The following is a 7,136-nucleotide window of genomic DNA, read 5'->3' on the forward strand; positions in this document are numbered from 1 at the left end:
ATGAGCTTCCTCGTGCACGATCAGCCTCACGTTCATCATCAGCTCCAAACGCGCCAAACACTCCATCACGTGCGTGCTGAGAGAGTATATTCCTCTGCTGGAGAATGGAACGGGCAGCAGAGAAAAGAAAGCCGTGGTCAGTGGGATAATGAGCGTGAAAAGGACGAGTTAATTGGTGTAATTTACATTAAACAAATGCTTTGTTTACACGTGAATCACCACTTCATCAAAGCCTCTCATTACAGCTGCAAATTCTTCCACCTCTGGATTGACTTCTTTGAGAATTAATCATAATCAAATTAGGATTCACGGTTTTTTGTTATTGTCATTATGTGCATAACATGTAAATAACGAAATAATGTCCCCAAGTTCCCTTAAAAAGAATTAATAAACTAAAAGAAAATAGTATAAAAGAACAACAAATAAAATAGAAAAACATCAGTAACTTAAATAAACGTTAAAAACAACAACATATTATTATTATTATTATTATTATTATTATTATTATTATTATTATTATTATTATTATTATTATTTCCTAATAGGATATTCAATGCCAAATCATGTATTTACACATTACATATTAAATAAAAAAGTATATTTCTATTTAATCCTATTAGGGTAAAGTTTTTTAAGAGCTTTTTGGAGTCATTTTGTGTCATTTTTTTGTCATCTGCTGTATTTTTGTTTTCATTTTGTGTGTTTTGTATGTTTTTGGAGTCATGAATTTAGTGTGTTTTTCAGACATGATCTGTATTTTTATTGTTTTTTTTTTTTTTTGGAGTAATTTTGTTAGTATTTTTTCGTGATGCATTGTTCTTATTTAGTGTATTTTTGTCTATGTTTTTGGAGGCATGTTGTGGATTGCATTTTGTTCAGTCCTTCTCATTCATCATGTAGACAAAACATGATTCTTTAATACAGACTGGTTCATTATAATGGATTTTTATTATTATTTTAAATCCCTTTGAATGGAGTCAAAATGTTCAGAATAGAAACAATCACACTCTTACAGTCCAACCTATTCAATACCTTCACACAGTTTAGTCTTTAATACAGTGAGCAAACACAATATCTCAGTATGAGAGGGACACCTAGTGGTGAAGAACATGTATTAACCAATAGGAAGAAAAACCTGAGAAATGTCTATGATGCTTATTTTCTCATTTCACTACTCACATTTATTCACATTGTGTAACTGTGGATATTTCCCATTCTACTGTTAGACACTGAACATGAAATAAAGTAAACAACTCCAAAAACACACAAAATGACATGAAAATACACAAAATAACAATTGCACAAAACATACTCTATTCCGTTTCACCATATGATCCACGTGTAATACGTACTGTATGTTTGTATTTGCATGTGTATACGGATATATGTATATGTTTTATTTTTTTGTATTTCTTTCTTTCATTTTCAATTCATATTTTGTTCAATGTTTTCATTGTTTTTGATATTGATTTTGTGTACTTTGTTGATATATTATTTTTCCTCATGTATCAAAGTTTAAATGTGCATTTTTACTCCTGATTTTACAAGTGTTCATTTGTCAGCCCTTATTTTTAAATTGTATTGTGTTTATTGAAAGGGGTGGAGCTCTAATACAGTGGATCCTCCACAGTTTTTACAAGCTTGGCCTAAAATCTTGGAAATGTACTTATTATTCGAAGATCTATCACAATGAACACAGCTGATTCACACCAGTAATCAGGTGGCGAGGGAGGAGGAGCTTATAAAAGACTGAGAGGACCAGAAGGAAGAAGAACATGACATTCGACCAGCAGCAGACATGTGGGGAGACGTTTCTTCAGTTTGTTATTGTATCTTTTTTATAATGTAGAGCAGTGGTTCTCAAACTTTCTTGGCTCATGTACCCCCTTTCTCTTATTTCTGAATCCAAGTCCCCTCTTTGTCCGACTATTCAGAATTCTGTGAAAAAACATGCACTATAGAACATAATGATGGAATGAATGAATGATAACACATTTTAAAGAATCCCATTTTATAAATAAGTGAAAAGAACCATTATTTAGTCCCTCCTGAATAGATTTATTTCTATTTTTTTTTTTATTAATAATTTTCACTCATCTCCCTCCTGATGTGGGACCAAGACTGATCATTGTATTTTCACTTCATGTTCTAATCAAGATCATTTCTATCATCGTTTTCTGTGTTTTCTGTCTCATTGTATTTGGCACTTTTCAATTGCCAAATACATTGTTCTCTTAAGAATTCTTGTTATTTTTCTTCCGCAACTCCTTTGTCGTGGAACCATAGGCTGTTAATGCAGCACTAATAACACGTATGTCATCTCATAGGGACAATGTCAAGGATGTGCAGTCGACCTTTTTTGGAGCCTCAAGGTCGCATCAAGTGTCAAAAACCAACATTTTCCATATCTCCAGGAATATTTATCATACAATAATAATAATGCATTTATTTTTTTATAACGCTTTTTTGGACACTCAAAGTCACTTAACAGAATTAAGGGATTATTATTTCACTCCACACTTTGTGGTGGTAAGCTACTATTGTAGCCACAGCTGTCCTGGGGCAGAGTGATGGAAGTGAGGCTGCCATAGTGAACCATCGGCCCCTCCCACCACCACCAACACTCACTCACACACTACATTCATACTAGGCAATGTGGGTGAAGTGCCTTGCCCAAGGACACAATGACAGATGCCACTGGGGTGTTTGCCTCGTGAATACAGGTCTCTCCTAGTTTTGTGTGTTTTTGTGTATGTTGTCAGTTTGTCTCTTATTTTTATCATTCAATATATTTTTCCCATATGTTGTGTGTTTTTATTGTCGTTTATAGTCTTTTTGTATGTCTCAGTTGTTTTTGTGTATTTTGTAGTGATGTTGTCTGTATTTCTCTCATTTAGTGTGTCTTTGTTGTTGTTGTGTGTGATGCTGCTAATGGTACACACTTTTCACTCTTAGTGTGTTTTTGGTGTCAGTTTGTGTATTTTGTTGTTGTTTATTTGTTCTTTTTATTATTCAGTATATTTTCTCATATTTTGTGCTTTTGTTGTTGTCATTTTGTGAGTTGCTGATAATATTTAGAATGATTATACATTTTGAACTAGCAATAAACATAAAACTCCATATTTTTAATGCTTTTATTTGTTAATTTTCTTCTCTCTCAAGTACCCCCTGTAGTGCCATTGCGTTCCCCTATTTGAGAAACACTGATTTAGAGGGTGGTGCGAGGGGTCTCGGGTTCATATCCCAGACAAGCCCCCAAATTATGCTACGGCTCCCTCCAGGATTGTGACCCAAGGCTTGAGGGGCAGCACCATAAATGATGCTGAATGTTTCATTCTGTTTCTACTTTTACCTTATCGCTTTACTTTTATCACTTTGTGGTCATAAATACTTTGATAATCATTAGTTCTGTGTGGCATAATTTATGTTGTGGCCCCTCAAGCCTTTGGGTTCACGTCCTAGAGGGGGGTCGTAACAATCACTGTCATCTGAAATAAGAAAACTCCCAGAGCTGCTTTATTTATTTATTAAATTTAGATGCAGATTGTTCAGCATTCAGACTCGTCAATATGAGGAACAGCTTCTAGTTCAGGGATTTTCACATTCTTTTGTTTGCTTCGCCCAAAGTGGTTTCGCATGGGTTGCTTAACTATATCCGCTGCTAAATATGGAAAAATAAATATGCTTATTAGGTTGTTTCTCATTGATTGCATACTCAGAGGGTGAACAAGTACTAGTCTTCAGTACTCAGTAAAAGTATAGATGATTGAATAAAAAATGACTCTGGTAAAAGTATTGCAGTTTGCACCATTACTTGAGTAAAAGTAATAAAATACATGCTACTAAACGTACTTAAGTAAAACAAATGTCACTTCAAAAATAAGACGGTTTTTAAACCAGCAAATTCCATGTTTTTTTTTTTTTAAGAACTTATAGAACACTGGTACATGGAACTAAATTAATCTGTTACCTTTAGAACAGTGGTTCTCAAAATGTTTTAGCTCAGGTACCCCATTTCTTTTATTTCTGAATCCAAGTACCCCCCAAATTTGTCCGACATTACTGTAACACCATTAGAACATTCTAATCAAGATCATTTCTGTCATTTTGTGTCTTCTGTTGTTTTTTTTTTTTTATTATTGAGTATATTTTCTCCTTTTGTTATGTTTTTTTTTTGTCATTGTTGTGGTGTTGTTGGTATTATTTGAGTGTGTGCGTGTGTGTGTCATTTTGTATGTCTCTGTTTTTTTTGTGTGTGTATTTGTAGTGATCTTATGTATTTTTTTCTCATTTATTGTGTCTTTGTTGTCGTTTTGTGTGTTGCTGGTAATAGCAAATATTTTTCTCTCTTAGTGTGTGTTTTTGGTGTCATTTTGTGTATTTTGTTGTTGTCTGTTCTTTTTATTATTCAGTATGTTTTGCTCTTATTTTGTGTGTTTTTGTGAGTTGCTGGTAATACTTAGTATGATTTTAATTTTTAACCAAAAAAATTACTATTATAAAACCCCATATTCTTAATGCTTTTCCTCTCTCTCTCTCTCTCTCTCTCTCTCTCTCTCTGGTACCCCATGTAGCGCCATCGCATACCTCAGGGGTAAAATAAAATTTTAAAAAATGTTAAGAAAACAAATGCAAATGCTCATTTAAACCCAGAGCAGCTTTGAGTTCAACATTTTTAAAAACATGAAAATGTTAACTATAAAACTAAAGGACTTGCCTGTCAGGAAAAATCTCAAACTACAAAAGTTTGGCCTCTTTTACGTTGTGACGTCATCTTTGAATTGTCGTAGAAGTACAAGCTCAATTTTTAAATGTAAGGATTAGAAAGTACAGATATTTGTTTAAAAAGTAAAGAGTACAGGGTAAAAAGTTGCCAAAAAAATAAATACTTAAGTAAAGTACATACAGTAACAAAGTATGTGTACTGGGCATTAATTTAATTATTTTCTGTGATTTTAATACTTTAGTACATTTAGTGATTAAGTTTGCAGGGCTTTGCACATCGTTCAGGCTCAGTTTCTCACAGGAAACAATAGTAATTTTTGCAGAGTCATCAAAAAAGTAATGAAAATTTACTGTTCCACAAGCCCACTTCCTCATTCTTATAACACGCATCAGCGGCGGAATTACAGTTTTTCTCAACTTTCAGCACTTCTCATGTCAGCAATGTTGTAATGAAGGACAAAGATGCCCCTCTTATATAAACCTTTGGATCTGTGTGTGTCACGAGGTGAGATGTTGGAGGACCAAGACGCTCGGAGAAAAGAAGCAACGAGCAGGAGGAGCATTGATATAACAAGTCCATGGTTTATTTACATAAACTGACATCTACAAGGAAAAGGAATAAAAATGAATCCAAGGAAACAAAACCTGAGTTGATTTGAAGTGAGGACGCCACATCATATGAACCAGTAACCATTCAGCGTCCAAACACTCAGCTTAATAATGAAGGAGGCTGATTCATGAAGCGCACCTGAGTGGAAAACAGGAGGGAGCCTGATCACCATCACACACACACACACACAGACAAACAAAAGACGGGCTTTGACATTATAGAACAAAATGTGAATCCATTACTTACAAAAATTCAAAGAAATATAAATATTTATTTTCCTAACACTTTTAATTAGGGAGACCATGTAACATAAACTTTAAGTATGTTAGGGAAATTAAACAATTCATTTTAAGATAAATTACAATTGCAACACATGACATTTTTTAAGGTCACTCCATTGAGATGAAAAAACACTATAAAAATAAAATATATATATAGACCGTCTCTAGATTTACCAGCACAATGTGTGTAACGTATACAATAATACAAAAATAATTAGTAACACAATAAGCCTTTTCACACTCTCGCTCTGGTTCAGTTCTTCTGCATTAGGTCAAAGGTCAAGAGGGATAAACTCGCCATAGCTGACGGTGTAGGACACGAGTCTGACAGAGATTTTGATTAATTTTGCCGTTGCATCATTGATTCCTTAAAAATGTTTTGCGCAAACTTGGCATCAGTCTCCAAGGCAGAAAGACAAAGTTAGCGGCTAAAGCTAATGCTGCTAAAGCTAATGCTGCTAAAGCTAATGCTGCTAAAGCTAATGCTGCACACGAGCTGAAAATTCCAGTTTTTCCTGCCGTTTCAAACAGTGACCCAGGTTATAGTCACATTACATATTAAATAAAAAGTACATTTCTATTTAATCCTATTAGGGTAAAGTTTTTTAAGAGCTTTTGGAGTCATTTTGTGTCATTTTTTTTGTCATCTGCTGTATTTTTGTTTTTATTTTGTGTGTTTTGTATGTTTTTGGAGTCATGAATTTAGTGTGTTTTTCAGACATGATCTGTATTTTTATTGTTTTTTTTTTTTTTTGGAGTAATTTGTTAGTATTTTTTCGTGATGCATTGTTCTTATTTAGTGTATTTTTGTCTATGTTTTTGGAGGCATGTTGTGTAATTTCTCTGCATTTCTAGAATCTTTTTGTGTATTTCATGAGCATTTTTGTTGCCATTTTGCGTGTTTTTGAGTCATTTTGTGTATTTATATATTGATCCACAACCTATAGCTGCTAATTGACAATATGATCACATGTAAGTTACCATAAAGGAACAATTTCACTTTTTGTTCATGTTTTTAAGATAAGCTGTTACATGTTAATTTGTTTTATTGGAAGGATTGCATTTTGTTCAGTCCTTCCCATTTATCATGTAGCCATGATTCTTTAATACAGACTGGTTCATTATAATGGATTTTTATTATTATTTTAAATCCCTTTGAATGGAGTCAAAATGTTCAGAATAGAAACAATCACACTCTTACAGTCCAACCTATTCAATACCTTCACACAGTTTAGTCTTTAATACAGTGAGCAAACACAATATCTCAGTATGAGAGGGACACCTAGTGGTGAAGACATGTATTAACCAATAGGAAGAAAAACCTGAGAAATGTCTATGATGCTTTTTCTCATTTCACTACTCACATTTATTCACATTGTGTAACTGTGGATATTTCCCATTCTACTGTTAGACACTGAACATGAAATAAAGTAAACAACTCCAAAAACACACAAAATGACATGAAAATACACAAAATAACAATTGCACAAAACATACTCTATTCCGTTTCACCATATGAT

This window comes from Gouania willdenowi, chromosome 21 (genome assembly GCF_900634775.1).
Source record: "Gouania willdenowi chromosome 21, fGouWil2.1, whole genome shotgun sequence".
Lineage (NCBI taxonomy): Eukaryota > Metazoa > Chordata > Actinopteri > Blenniiformes > Gobiesocidae > Gouania > Gouania willdenowi.